Raw genomic sequence first — 15918 nt, forward strand, 5'->3', positions numbered from 1 at the left:
AAGGGCAGGGACCTTACACAGAGCAAGCAGCCAGAGGAACAGTGTGGGGAGGGACAGGCAATAGTGAGAAAGCACTTAAAGTGGGTCTAATACAGCACCCAATAAATAGAGATTAGCTTAATAACTTGGCTTTCTGTGTTTCTACCTTACAGGTATTATTGGGATGGACAAAGAGGGATTGAAGAGTTAATGCAAACGAAATACATAAGTCTTGAGGGATCATGGTACAGGAAGAATAAAAACAAAAGTGAGATCAAGGGAATTAGTCAAGGAAGGCTTCCTGGAGGAGGCGAGTTTTGAGTTGTCTTTGAGGGCTGTAATGGTAAGGATTTCTAAAGAGGAGGGAATTGTCTGCAAAGGTCTATTGGAATCTTAAAATCTAAGCCAAATGGAAGGTTTTAGGGTAGATTTTTGACATCTGTTATGATTATTTAGCTCCATCATTTCTTAAAATATTTGTTTGTTTTTGAGAAAGAGGGAGACAGAGAATCTGAAGAGTCTGCCCACTATCTGGGCAGAGCCCCATGTGATTCTCAAACTCATGAACCATGAGATCATGACCTGAGTCAAAGGCATATTCTTAACTGACTGAGCCCCTCAGGTGCCCCCAGCTTCATCATTTTTTAAAGAAATGTAACAACATTAAAAAAATTGCTATTTCTATTTTGGCAAAACATAAAGGTGTTTTTTGCTATTGAGATTAACAAAATTAAGATTGATGGTATCTAGGGTTGGCAAAGAAGTGGAGAAACAATTTTCTTATAGGTTCTTATAAGCGTTTAAATAATCACAGCCCTCTTGGAGGTCAGTTTGATGTTTTTATCAAATTTGAATACAAATCATTGACCTAGAAATTCATTTTTTTGTAGTTTACACATAAATATATGTGTAAGCTTACTCATTGCAATTTTGTTTCCAGTAGTTAAAATGGGTTCACATGAAATACCTCTCAGCAGTGGAATGGATAACAAAGGCATATCAGACATATCATGTTACATGTGTGTTAGAAGAAATAGACCCGATGTCCTGGTTGTAGAAGAATCTCAAGACACATTGAAAATGCAAGTTGTAGAAGATGATGCGTAGTGTCAGCCCAGTGATCTAAGAAACAACAGGAGCAAAACTAAAAAAAAATTAAAATCTGACATTTATCCTGTTTCTTTCTGCATGTTTTCCCTTGCCTAATTTAAGGCGGAAACCCCCTTGAAACGTATCATCCTTTAAAGAAGAACCAAAGTCCGTCTCCCAGAAAGGGGCAGAGGAGATGTTCCTGTCAGTGCTTAAGAATAAAGAGGAAGAAAACAGAAAGGTAATTGGGAAGGAAGCCAGAGGCAGTTCTATAGCAGTGACATTTCACAGAACATTTACGATGAGGACTTCTTTTTTTATGAATTGGAGAAAAACAAATGCCAACTGATTTCAAAAAGTTTTTTTTTTTAATGTTTATTTTTGAAAGAGAGAAACAGAGTGTGAGCAGAGGAGGGGCAGAGAGAGAGGGAGACACAGAATCAGAAGCAGGCTCCAGGCTCCGAGCTGTCAGCATAGAACCTGACATGGGGCTCGAACTCATGAACCGGACTCATGAACCGCGAGATCATGACCTGAGCCGAAGCTGGACACTCAACAGATTGAGCCATCCAGGTGTCCTTAAAAAAGCCTTTTAGTAGAAAGTCAGAAAAGAGTATAAAAAATCAAAATACAGTAATGTAACTCATTGTGCAAGGAAACATTTTTAAAAGATAGATTAATACTGGAAACAAAGACATTTTGATTTCATTGGGCACATCAGCAAGTTTTATGTGGACAAGATGAAAAATTTTACACGAAGTGTTTTGTTGTAAGCATGACATTGCAAATGAGACATTTTTCTCTTCTTACTCTAATTAAAGACTGAGCCTAGGTGGACTGAGTATGTAGAAAAAATCCATTTCAAAGCTCCGAGGACCCTTTTCTGCCCTGTCCCTGATCGGGCTCAGACATGTAGCCATTCTTTCCACACTCACTGTTTAAGGCAGGACTCACCCCCTCCCCCACCCCCACTCCATGAGGTGACTTGTTCTTTCCTTGGACTGGGCGGTTCCTTACAAAGTTCTTAGTACTCTATTGAAGTAAAATCTACCAGGGAGAAGGTCACTTCTAATACACATTAGAATGAGCTTTAAACATTGAACACAGCCCAGTCTGCACCCTGGACCTGGGAATGGGGCCCAAGCGTCCGCTGGTTTCTCGAAGTGCCTGGGGGCTTTGTCTGTACAGTGGGGTCACCAACCACTGTGCTCTGGGAAGCCCGTCAAGTTTTAAAGAGCACTCTCCTGTTTCATCTTTCTCTCTTCTCCAAGACAGTGACCCGTCAGGTTTCTTGTGAAATGGCATCTTGTAAAGGTCCGTATGGTGATTATCCACTTTTACTGAAATCACTATAAGAAGGCTTTTCTGCGGGTATCTGGGGGACTCTGTTGGTTGAGCATCTGACTTTGGCTCAGGTCATGATCCCACGGCTTGTGGGTTCGAGCCCCACGTCGGGCTCTGTGCTGACAGCTCAGAGCCTGGAGCCTGCTTCAAATTCTGTGTCTCCCTCTCTCTCTCTGCCCCTCCCCTGTTTTTGCTCTGTCTCTGTCTCTCTCTCTCTCAAAAATAAATAAATATTTAAAAACTTTTTTTTAAAAAAGAGGGCTTTTCTTTATAAGAAATTTGGTGACATAGTTACAGTGACATACATCATATTACAAGAAAACAGACCAAAGTTTGATGATGGGGTGTTTCCATGGGCTCGTATTTGTGTAACAAACTTTATTAAACTTTATTAAAGTTTGTTAACTTGAAATTTAGGGTCTGCTTGGCTATAGCAGGTAGACTAAAATGCGATGTAAAACTACACAGATTTGGGGGTTTCTGGAGTCAGAAATCTAAATGTTGAGCAAGTTCTAATGAGTCTGCCTTATTTTAAATGCTTTTTTTAAAGCTTTGTGCTTTTTGTAATGATTTAAAAGCCAACCCAGGGGGCGCCTGGGTGGCTCAGTCATCCAGTTCTTGATTTCAAATCATGATCCCAGGGTCGTGGGATCAACCCCCACGTCAGGCTCCATACCGACAGAGGATTCTCTCTCCCTCTGTCCCACTCCCTCCCTCTTTCTCTCTCAAAATAAAAATAAAAATAAAATCCAACTCAGGGTAGTGGCAGAAATAAGCAAAAGGTAGGACACATATTTGTCTTGATTGAGTGGGAGCTCAATCAACCAAATACAGCATTTTAAAAAGAAGGATATAAGAGACAGAATACATACATATATATGTGTGTATATATATATATGTATGTATATATATATATATATATTTTTTTTTGGTTTTGAGTTTGGTGGTGAGAACTAGGAATTATGATATGGAGAAGGTAGAATCTAGGTTTCTTCCAGAAATCTATACATATTATTTTATCTGGCAAGTTGAGATAAATGTACCCTTGTATTCACAGTTTCTGTGATTTGTGAATATTGTGTTTGCCTGGGGAAATTATGTTAAAATTGATTTTCTTACCTTCACAGGTCTCTCATAAGAGAGAGACTAAGAACAATGTGTGTGGTGGGGGGTACCTAAGGCATTGTGCCCCCTTCTAGAAAATGCCCTGTTCCTGGACCCCTAGCTGGGTACTAAGATGAAGATGGGGTGACCTGGTCCTCAAACCTGGTGCCTGGAGACGGGTAATGTGAGCGATGGTAAAGCGTAATTGAAGTGTGACCCAGGCACAGATCTAAAGAGGCCAACAGTGGGTGTCAGATGTGGAAATTTGGGGAGGAAGTGCTGGAGGGGATCCCCAGGTTTTAGTAAGAGTGTAGCTGTCACAGGCTGTTAAGAAGGGGAGCTGTGAAAGGCTGGTTATTGAGAGTAGGTTGCAAGTTGATCTTATTTTTTCCCTATAAAGAATGTAAAAGATTTCATCCACTTCTTTTAATTTTTTCAATGTTTATTTTATTTTTGAGAGAGAAACACACAGAGTGTGAGTCGGGGGAGGGCAGAGAGAGAGAAAGAGAGAGAGAGAGAGGGAGACACAGAATCCAAAGCAGGCTCTAGACTCTGAGCTGTCAGCACAGAGCCTGACTCCAGGTTCGAACCCACAAACCGTAAGATCATGACCTGAGCTGAAATCGGGTACTTAACCTACTGAGCCATCCAGGCGCCCCATATTTTGTCCATTTCTATTGAGGCGAAAGCAAGTTCAGTATCTCTTCACTTTAGCTGAAGTGCTGGCAGTGGTCAGCAGTCTGGAAATCATACCTTAGCCCAGTTTACGTTTCTTGTACTGCTCCGCACTTACTGACACTAACCCTACCCTTGAATTCCTGTCTGTTGTTCACGCACTCCTCCCTGATGAAACGAGTCATGTCCTTCTGGGACATTCTGCTGCTCTTCACTCTCCTTTTTCACCTGGCCAGGTGTTTCACGTCCTGCCTCACCATGAACTGCTCTCTGGACACATCACAGTAACTGTCCCCTGTCCCAGAGGCTTCACTTCTCTGATTTCATTTTGTGGTGCATTATGGAGGCCGGAGGGGACAAGGGACTGGGAAGGGCCATGCCCCTGACAGCCGCAGTCCTGTCCCCACTACCACACACCTCGTCCCAGTTTGCTCCAGGAGACCGTTTCTTCCTGAACGGTCCCATTTCTTTTTCTTCTAATCCCTTTGAGGGAGTGTTCAGCCTTGGAGAGTAATGAAACCCTACACTCCATGGCCCCTTTCCAGCTGGGTGCCGTTCTAAACTGCACTCAACGCCAATACTAATTATGTTCAAAGTTTCTTATAAATAACAGAGTAAAGACATATGTGAATGAATATTGAATATTTATTTTCTCTTAATGAAAGGGCTTGGCTATTTTATTATGGACGCGAAGCTGTTTTGGTATCTATAGATGGAGCCCTGGCATAGAGCCTCACATGTCAGGAGGGGAAGATGGTGCCCTCTGGCAGGAAGCTTCCAATGTTCTGGGACGGCATTTCCCACATTCTTGCTAAAAGCCTGTGGGTTGCTCAATGGCTTGGCAACTAGAGCAAAACCTCCTGGATCTGAGCGGCTCTCACTGAGAATCCGTGATTGCCTGTGGGCCCTAACATTCATTTTTACACTTCCCATGCTTAGCTTTTCTTAGATAAAGACGTGGTTAAACTAGTTTGTGAAGTTAATTTAGTTTAAATCCACTTAAGGGAACGTTGGGCTCATAAAAAGTTATCAGTTTCCCGCATACACATGATTTATGCTCTACAGAATAGGACCTAGTATACAGTAGGATCTTAAAAGTCAGATTAAGGAACTATTGAAGATTACTAAAGCCTCTCAATGCCTTTGCTGGGTAGCACTAAAAAAAAGCTGATTTGTCATTGTTTGCACTCTAATGTGACAAAATCACTTTTCTAAAAGATTTTTACCAATTTCTCATCCATCACATCAATTTATCATTTTTGGCAATTTATCATTTTGGCATTTAAAAAATATAATTGAATCTCTTTTCCTTTTTTTAAATTGAGGTATATGACACACAGTATTATATTAGTTTTAGGTACAAGGTAACAATTCAACAATTCTGTACATTACTCCGTGCTCACCCCAATAAGTGCTCTCTTCGTCCCCAGTGTATAATTAGAGCAATGGTTCTTGGCTTCACATGAAGAGCCTTACCCAAGACCAAGTAAGTCAAAATTCCAGATGTGGGTTTTGGGCACTGCGAGGGGGGGTGTCTTAATTTTTTAACAGTTTTATTGAGGTATGATTAACATACACCAAACTGCATATATTTAACATGCACAGTCTGAGGAGCTTTGACTTACGTATTTCCTGTGCGACCATCACCATAACGCAATGGTGGTACCGTCTGTGGATTCCTAAGGGCCAGCGGGGCTGAGAACCACCGCCATAAAGGTTCAAAGTCATGAGCTGCTTCAGGCATATAACTTGTAATGTCTTCTCATCTAACAATAATAACAGCATCAATGAAAATAGTTACTTAAAATTTCCCAGTCTAGCCCATTGTCTCTTTTGAGACATGATACAACCACATTAAGGCAGTGAGAAACATTTTTATTTTTTTAGGTCAGGCTCACAGTGTTTCCCTCAAACTCTCTTTCTACCCTGGGAAGGATGGTCTCCACACATAGTCAGGTTGGGGCCATTTGTCCATGGGTCCTGCTCTGATGTGTTCATTGGAAAAGTCAAGTTTTCTCAGTAATCTTGGGCTAATGTGATGGAGCAGACTGCTCCTTGCCGAGCGACAGATGGACAGCAAGGGGGGGGGTGCAGGGCTGTGAAGGACGCGGGGGCTGAGGGGCCCTGGCGGGAATGTGTGCCGGCTCTCTAAGGCTCCCGGACCACAGTCAATGGATCACAAATCCCAGTGAGGAAAATGGAACTTTGTAATTGGCTAATACTCCATGTGTCAACTAGGTAAGAACTTTATTGACTGTTGTTCAGCCAGTGCTAGTGAAATCATACATGTTTAGAAAGTGATGTAAACAACAACAAAAAAATCCACCAAATGGGATAGCATTAATGGCCTAAACTAGGAAATTGATTAAATGAATATGACTTATTTATATGGTAGACTGTTACCCAGACACCAAAATTGATCTTGTATGATTCAGTGGCTTGGGGAAGTGCTCATTTTGTTAGGTGAATACAGCAGGTTACTCAATCAGTGCACCATGTATTACACTTCTTCTGTTTTGAAAAATGTGTGCACAGACACATGCAGAAAAAATATACTCAGAAGACATAAAGGCCAGTTTTTATTTCTTTTTTTTACTGTTTATTTATTTATTTTTTTGAGAGCAGGGGAGGGGCAGACAGAGAGGGAGACACAGAATCCGAAGCAGGCTCCAGGCTCTGAGCTGTCAGCATAGCACCTGACATGGGACTCAAACTCATGAACTCAGATCATGATCTGAGCCAATGTCGGAATACGCAACTGACTGAGCCACCCAGGCACCCTGACAATTTTTATTTGTGATGGTGGAAAAGAACATTCATTTTAATTTTTCCTTTTAATTTTCCTGTACTTTTCATATGTTGAAAAATGAAATCGCTTTTTAAATGCCGCTACAGATCGGCAGTCAGAGTTTCCCCCAGATAAAAATCAAATCCTGCCTAAAACAATCCAGTTAAAATGAAGCACAAAAATAAAAACCATTAGCATTCCTGCTTCGAACTGCTGTGTGTTACTCTGTAGGCACCCGCTAAGTGCTTCTTGAGCGATCTGAATAATGACGGGAGCTACACAAAATAAATAACCCCCCTGCTCAAGTTGGAACTCGCTCAGTTGCTTTTCAGAGTCACCAGAGCAGATTTGTTTTGTATATTCTATTAAGCTCAAGTTTGAGGTTGCAAGGCATTTGTATCACTGTTGAAGGGTGTTGGCATTTCATTTCATTTTGACTTGACTCCAACTGTTGTTCAGCAAGACGACTGGGCGATATGCAAATAAGCGGGTTTCCGCCAATGGGCTGTGGCATCCGTTCTTGAAGACTGGTTTTGGAGACGTGTTCTCTCCGACGTGGGGGAAGACCTGACAGGGGTCTGCGTGCCCCTCTAGTTGAGGTTAAGTGGCCGAAGTACAGCAGGGGCTCCCCGAAGCCACGTGTGCGTCCCTTTCACCCGACCCTCTGCACGGCGTCTGCACTCTGTCCACCACTCATGCCACTGGCAGTTCTCTGCCATCTTGGTCTCTCCTTATTCATCCCTCTGTCTTCATGGTGCACAAACGTGCCCACATCTCCACTGGTCCCGCGTTCAGTGAAGTGGGCAGTGTTTACTGCCCCATCTCAGCCAGACGTGCTTTCCCCACCTTCAGACTCCCCTGCGCTTTCTTGGCAATTCACAGCGTGTGTGTCAGTCACTCTTCATGGGCTGTTAGGCCAGACACGTTCCTGTCTTTGACCTCTGAGTTCCCAGGAACACAGCAGGCACTACGGGACTGATTTCTAAGACTTGAGGGCATCTCTCAATCCAAGAATATGGAAAGTTTGTAGAGGTGTTTGGTTTTCTCCTTGGGACATATTTCCACTAAGTGTGCTGTGGAATATGCAGATACAGATCTTCCTCAACTTACAGCGGGGTTCCGTCCTGATGAACCCATCCCAAATGGAGAATCTCCTAAGTCTAAGGTGCATTTAATACACTTGATTTCCCAAACCTCACAGTTTAGCCTGTAGCCCTCCTTGCGTGTGCTCAGAACACTTGCATTAGCTGATAGTTGAGTAAACTCATCTACCACACAGCCTGTTTGGTGGTAAAGTGTTGACCATCTCGTGTAATTCAGTGAATACTGTACTTAAAATGACAAACAGAATGGGCATGTGGGCACAGAATGGTTACAAGTGTGGGGCTTGTTGACTCTGGTGATCCCATGGACGGCAGAGCCGTGGCTCTCTGCCCAGCCTTGCTAGAGAGACGTCTCACGTATCGCTAGCTCAGGAAAAGATCCAAATTCAGAATTTGAAGTTCAGTTTCTGCTGGATGCATATTGCTTTCACACCATCGTAAAATCGACAAAAGGTTAAGTCGAGCCATTATAAGTCAGGGACTGTCTGTCCCTCATGGCTAAAGTTAACTGGCTTTCCAACGTTAATTGAGGTTTTCTCTCGGCTGGTGTCTTCCCCTCCTCACAAAGTTTTTGTTTATTTGTTGGCTTGTTCAGTGCCCTCAGCAGAAATATAAGAGGGATGGCCTGGCATAGAGTCAGACCGCATTGAAATCCCGCCTCTGACATGGATAAGCACTATGACTTTCAGATGCATCCCTGGACTGTTCTGTGCCTCAGTATGCCCATGTAGAAAATCTGAATACTAATAGCCACTTCGTGAGATTATTGTAGGATGAACAGAAGTTTGTGTAGGAACCTCTTAGCCTCTCCTATGGGCCATGAAGGTCTCTCACTGAATACAAGAGCACACTTTTTTTCTTCATGGCTCCCTCCTTTCAAACCTGAAATCAGGCTCAGAATTAGGAAACTGCACTGAGGTGTGAGTACAGAGAAGCCAATACTGCTTTGTTTGTTTGAAATTGGCGTCCTGGCAAACTGCTAAGTCACATTCCATGAGCCTCCCAGCCAGTCACTGTAAAATCACCAACCACACACTTGAGGCCATGAATGCCAAGGGTCTCTTCTCTCTGCTTTGCGTAACCAGTGTGATATGTCCAAAGAATTTAAAATGATAGAAAATATACAGCGCAAGCATTAAAGCAGCAGATGGTATTCACGTGTTGGCAGTTCTCTGTCCCATCAGGTGACTCACACACCCGTAGCCACAGCAGAGGGAAGGGGAAGCGCCACATTTCCTCCTTTTCTTGGAACTGCCATCTTTTTCTCGTCTCTGATGCCAGTGTCTTCTCACAGGACTCACAAGAGAAGAAAAGTCTCACTGTTCTGGAAATGCTAGAAAACGTTCCAAAACGTTCTTAGCGTCCTTCCTAGCAACAGATCCAGTGACTTCCTCCACATTTCTTCCGGGTGGCACTGCTCTCTTGGTGTTTATTGCTCTTTGCCACCCACTAGCAATGCAATGCTGGGCCACTAGTTCTCATTTTGTGCCTCGTCTCATTTCTCTCTCCTATTAGGTGGGACACTAAAATGCCCACCTTGTCAAGTTGTTATCAGTATATGGATCAACTGATGCCCAAAGTACCCAGTATGGAGTAAGCTTTCAATATATGTTGCTGGGTAGTCATTCTATCTGCATAAACAATGAATGCACCTGTGGGTTGGTGGCTATCATAGACTAGCAACCCCAAAACTCATCTCTGGAGTGCCGGCTTCGCTGCTTACTCACCATGATGAATTATTTTTAACTTACCTGACCTTGCCCAACCTTTATTTTCATCCATAAGATGGCAAGAAAAATACTTATTTTTCAGTGTCAAGTTAGATTACTTCTCTGAAAAATAAGCCACAAAATGCCACACGACACAAGATGATATTCTTTTCTCTCATCTCTGTCTGTCTTTGAGCAGAAGCTGCTTAGTTATCTTTGTGTTTCTCGTGCCTCTCAGGGCAGTATCTTGACCCCAGCAGATCAAATGGTAATTCTTGGATGAATAGTTTAACAGTTCGCCACAGCTGAGAAAAAAAGAAGGCAAGAAGGCCTCTGCAGGTTCAACAGAGATGGTGGGAAATCTATACGCACACTGATGTGTTTTCTTTGTAGACAGGCCCATGGGTCCTCCCTTTGAAGATTTCCAGTCTTGCTTTACGCAAAGTCAGTCCTGGGATGACCAGAAATATCAGTTAGAGCAGTGAGGATGGGCTGGGTTGTTTTGGGCAGGCACACTGTCCACCATGAGCAACTTCAGCCTGATAGTCTGACAGTCATGTTACAGACAGAAAAACTAAGAAAAGCACACACAAGAACTTTAAAAGCTATTCAGTGTGGGATTCCTTACTATAAGGAGAGATCCCATGAGGCTTATGGAAAGCTAAATTAGACAAAGCAGTTGAGATCTGTGGAGAGCAATTTTACTTTGGCAGGGGTATACCAGATGACCTAAAATGACAGGCTCTGCTAATTTCCATGATTGCCTCTGGGAAGAATGAAGCTAACTTGACTCTGGGTTTGCAATATGTTTCTCAAACATAACTTCTTGGTCTGCTGCACAGGTAATTATTCTAACTACAAAGGTCATGTTGCCAATTATCTCAACTATGGCCTAATTTTCTCTAATGATGCTGAAATCTAATTCTTCTGGGTTTTGCGGTTTCTACCAAGTAAATGGTAAAACCTTTATCCAGCAGATGAATTGCATGGTCATGTCAGTTTATGTAGCTATTTATATCTTCCAGATGATTTGCAGTCAATTTGGAGAATTGGTGATTCTTAATTTTGGGTAATGACCTTGATGCTAAAATTAATTGATATTTATTTCTTGACCAGTCTGGTTTTTGCTCTTTTCAGTACCACTATTTTCCTTGTAATGTCTTTAGTGTTGCTCTTTTCAGTACCACTATTTTCCTTGGAGTGTCTTTAGTGTTCTCATCATAGCATGGACATCATTCTAAATGGCCTGCTTGTCTAATCTGTAGGTGGCTTGAAGGTGAAAGGCATAACAAATACTTTGGAGGGGTGGAATTGAGAGGTCACGAATTTTTGGCCAGTTGGAATAGTGAGCTCCGTTTTTAAAAGATACACTATGAATGGAGTAAAAATAAAGGCTTTATGTGGTCCTAACAACACTACCTACAGAAAAATAAGGGAGCTCTTCATTGTCAACCTGATAAGCAGCTGTAAGAATGGGGGGCAAACGAGCTGCTGTAATTTATTCCATATGTACTGCACATTTGAAGTTGTAGAGAACAGAGACTTGGGGTGCCCTAAGGAGCAGGGACTTGCCACACAGGTCCCCTGTCTGGGTCTGGAAAGAGGGAAGCTGTCAGTGTCAGGCAACTTCAGGGATGACGCTTCTCTCTCACCGTCTCTTTTTTGCTTCCCTTTGCATGTTCAGGAGGTCCTCCTCTGACGCTTGACCTCCACTCCGAATCCCAGAGAGAACTGGCTTGATGGACTTGGCTGATTATCCCCTCCTGGGGCAGGACCCTTGCACGAAGCTCCCTCATGGGCTCCTCCGCCAGCCTCTGTCAGGGGTATCTAGTCAGTGGCGCCTTGCTAAAACCACAGCTTATTCCCGCTTTTCACAACAGCAGGCTGTGGGTGGGAAGTTTACATGAGAATGTGAATCTGGATTATGTCTCCAAAGGCCAGAATTGGGACCAATGAGTGAAAGCTGCAGGAAGCAAGGTTCATCTCCATACAGAGTCCTTTAAAATGGACCTAGGCACTAGGCAGATAGGTGATTGGATACCACGACCATCCAGGCGCCCACCCCCTCCAATTTCCCAAATTTTGTGTTTTTATTTTTACTATCATTCTTTTATTTCTTCCCAGAAGTGTCTCATTAAAGCCATCTTTTTGCACCATCATTGAAATGCACCATGGAGGTAATTCTGCCACTGTATATCTAGAATATGCCTAAGGTGTCAGAAACAGTAGTATTTTTGCCCCAGCCTCATAAATAAAATATATTTCATATGTGGAATATTTGTAAGTTAGGTCTGATTACAGTCAATGCCCTTTAAAGAAAGGCAATAACTTACATCATGTAAACACAGCGGGGCGGCAGAGGACAGCAGGGCTACCTCTCTCCGATGACAGAAGAAGGATGTTTGGTAATGTTTTGATGAATTTTAAATGATGTTCCAGATACCTCAGGGAGGCTTTAAACTCATATTTCTGATGGCCGGAGGCGGTTGGGGCAGATTTCAGTGGTGACTCTTCTGATAGTTGCCCAAGCCGAAGTCTCTCAAAATAGTGTAATTAAATCTCTGGGAGTGTGTTCATGCGCACATGGGGTATAGTTGTGTGTATGTGGGGTCTGTGTATGTGTGTGTGTGGCATGGTTGTATGTGTGGTTGGGTGTGTGTGTGTGTGTGTGTGTGTGTGTGTAGTCTGTGTGTGTATATGTGGTCTGTGTATGTGTGATGTATTTGTGTGCTGTGGTGTGATGTGTGGTATGTGTGTGTGGTATGTGTGTGGTGTGTTTGTGTGTGGTGTGTGTATTTGTGTGATGTATGTGTATACTATGGTTGGGTGTGGTGTGTGTGTTTGTATGTATGTGGTGTGTATGTGGTATGTGTATGTGGTGTGGTATGTATAGTGTGGTATGTTTGCGTGGTGTGTTTGCATGTATGGTGTGTGTTTGTGTATATGGTGTGTGGTCTGTGTGTGGCGTGGTGGGTGTGTTTGTGCGTGTGTATGTGTGTGTTGTCAGGGAGAATGAAAGTCTCCCCGTACCATGTCACTCTCGTCACGAACACCAGAACCGAGGTTTAGTCAGAGGAGCTCTGCAGGCACCCGGAGGACTGCCGGGTGCTTCTGTCCCCCTTTCCAGGGTGCGAAGGCTCATGCGCTAGGACAAGGGGCAACGAAGCAGACCCAGAGCGGAGGAGGCTGGCCTCCAGTTCTCAGTGAACTGTGTTCCCGCCGGCCGGTCGGCACATGCTTTGGAGAGAGACTGGCCTTGTTAAAACTCTAGTGCCTCCCTCCTGGAGAGAAGACTGAACTCGCTTGGCTTCAGTTTCCTCACTATAAATTATAAATAACCTGTTACGATAATAGTAGTTAGGTCCGAGAAGTTTGTGAGGACTAAAGCACTCCCTAGCACCATGTCTAGTTCATACGAGGTGCTGTAATTTAGCGCAGAGGATTAGTTTTTATCTCTGTTATTCTGTAAGGGCGGGGGCCCAGACAGCCCGTGGCATCAATCCCTGGTCAAGGGTGTGGCTCCACGTCTTCTGGTCATACCGGCCCGGCCTGAGAGAGACCTGTGTCCAGCCCTAGCTCAGGATCCAGTTAACCTCCCCTAAGGACTTGATTCTGTCCTAGTGGTGGTCTTTTGCTTGGACCCCTACGTCACCATATGTCTCAGGGCCCCAGCCCCGTTTTCTGGAATATTGGGCAACTATATAGTTTTATAGGGTCTTAAACTTTGGATACTATTAATTTAAATTGTATTGTTTTATTTTTTTTAATGTTTATTTCTTTTGAGAGAGAGAGGAGGGGCAGAGACAGGAGGAGAGAGATGGAGAGAGAAAGAATCCCAAGCAGGCCCCACACTGTCAGCATAGAACCCTATGCCAGGCCCGACCCCACAAACTGAGAGACCATGATCTGAACTGAAATGAAGAGTCAGGCACTCAACCAACTGAGCCACCCAGATGCCTCTAAATTGTATTTGTTCTAAAACAAACTTGAGGGGCAACCAGAGTGGTTCAGTCAGTTAAGCATCCGACTCTGGCTCAGGTCAAGATCTTGCTGTTCCCGAGTTCGAGCCCCACTTCGGGCTCGGTGCTGACAGCTCAAAGCCTGGAGCCCGTTTCAGGCTCCTTGTCTCTCTGCCCCTCCCCCACTCACATTCTGTCTCCCTCTCAAAAATCAGTAAACATAAAAAGAAAATTTTAAGCAAACTTGAGTGATCAGGTGCAAACCATGGGGGAGAGTCACAATGTCAAGAGCTAGACGAGCCGCCTTCTCTGACTTTTTGGAAAAAATGCCTGTGCTCAGGCTCTCTCCCATCTGAGATTCTGATTTCATGTCAAAGATTTATTTGGCCTGGTGGAGGCAAGCCAATGATACTTTCTACAAGCTCTCCTTGTCTTGTTGAAGGTGCCCACAAGGTAGAGAAGCACTTAGCAAGCCCAAGGTCAGATCATTAGTGCCGGGAGCAGGTGTAGCGCTCTTGGCTTCTGCTCTCCTCCTGACACACTGACACCAAGTTCTGCTTTTAAGAGGCTTTCCAAATACTCCTTCCTGTGATTTTTACCCTTTCTCATAAAAGTGAGGTATTAAACACACACAGCATTCGAGTACTTCTTTCTGTTAGTTGGTTTCTGGTTAATGAAGCCTTCATTATGTGTAGCTCTGTCTTAACCTTACGCTTGTTTTCTTTCCGTAGTGTGTTTAGCAGCTCTCTTTAGTCCCAGATGCCGTCTTTTCTCACTGCCTTCAAAGCCACTCTAAAGTGTAATTACATTGCTGAGTTCCTCTCTGACATTGTCAACCTTGATCAAATACTTCGTTCTTCATTGTTTGTTCTTTTCTGTCAGTGTTAGAGTCTTCCCAGCCACGGCCTGTGTGTCGATGTGATTGCAAAGCGCATGGTATTCCCATGAAGTATTAGAATAGAATAAGATCAAGTGCCTTTTTCCCCCTCTTTAATTTGTGTGCACAGTTGTTTCCTGCTGTTTTGGGGTCATTCAGGCTTTCATCCTACACTAAGATGGAATGGGAATTATGTTACCTGTTTTCATTGACTGTCGCCATTAAATTGCTTAAAGTCTTAAGGCCTGGGTGTTCTTAAGTACAGAAATGTGTGGTTAAATTGAACCATGGCATTTAATATGTATTAAGTTCCCCTTGTGATTTTAGAAGGTAGGTAGAATGAAATGTCAGCTTAATAGAATTAACTATCCCAAAACAATTTACGCTGTTCTGTGCTTTTTTACTTTCTTTCTTTCTCAGGAATCCGTGTGATACCCTTCCTCAGTGCCCCTACCCCTGCATGCTGAAGGCTGTGGCCAAAGCCGCTCCCAGCTGCTGGCGTCATCCGAGGAAAGGGCTGCTTTCAGACATCAGGGAAACTTTCAAGAGCCCCTTGGCCCCAGTGAGTCTTCTGAAGGTGAGAGTTCATCGGTTCTCGTTGTCTTTAGAAATCTAAATTAGCTGTTCCGACTTCCAAAATGTAACTTTTTGGAAAAGAGTGAATAAGGGACTAGCTTACTGAAAATTTCTCTACAAAGAATTGAGAATTTTTCTTTTTCAGAAGACTTTTTTCATAGTTAGGAAGGAAATCAATTGGTTATTTTGACAGAACGGGAATTTATTTGAAGTTGCAGCTCTGATCTAAGAAGACTTATTTGAACACACACACACACACACACACACACACACACACACACACACACCTTGAAAAATCAATAACGTTTCTCTTCTCAAAAGAATTTCTTATGTATTTAGGGTCTCATCGAGCCTTGATATTTGCCTTACCCTGCCTTTTAGGAATGTTTTAAGGATAAAACAAAACAACTGTGAAAGCACTTTGTAACCATGAAGTATTGTTTTCATAAGTAAGAAAAACACTATTTCCAAATATTTGTAATCCTCCAAAATACCCTTATGCCCTCCAGTATTTTTCTCTTTATATAGTTTGACTCATTTTTAATATGATTCTGTAAACTTTGCGGGGATCTCAAGGAACAAAGGTGGTAAGTCTTACCTTCAAGGAACATCTGCTGCCCGCAGGAGACAGACACGTAAATAGATATAACCAGTTCCAGTGTGATGTATCAGAGGGCATTAAGGACTGCAACAGAGGCTGGATGCACCCGGGGGC

At 43.2% G+C, this 15918-nt stretch overlaps 1 protein-coding gene across 18 annotated transcripts in view; it reads left to right on the forward strand.

Annotated features, from left to right (window-relative positions):
• The window catches only part of NRCAM (neuronal cell adhesion molecule), a 282358-nt gene that overhangs the window by 46928 nt on the left and 219512 nt on the right, over positions 1-15918 (forward strand). For all 18 annotated transcript variants that reach the window (XM_029926953.1, XM_029926994.1, XM_029926962.1 and 15 more), the window contains exon 2: positions 15048-15204. The gene's annotated coding sequence lies outside the window, so the exon portion shown is untranslated. The remainder of the gene's footprint in view (positions 1-15047; positions 15205-15918) is intronic.

This window comes from Suricata suricatta, chromosome 2, assembly GCF_006229205.1.
Source record: "Suricata suricatta isolate VVHF042 chromosome 2, meerkat_22Aug2017_6uvM2_HiC, whole genome shotgun sequence".
In the NCBI taxonomy this organism is placed as follows: Eukaryota; Metazoa; Chordata; class Mammalia; order Carnivora; family Herpestidae; genus Suricata; species Suricata suricatta.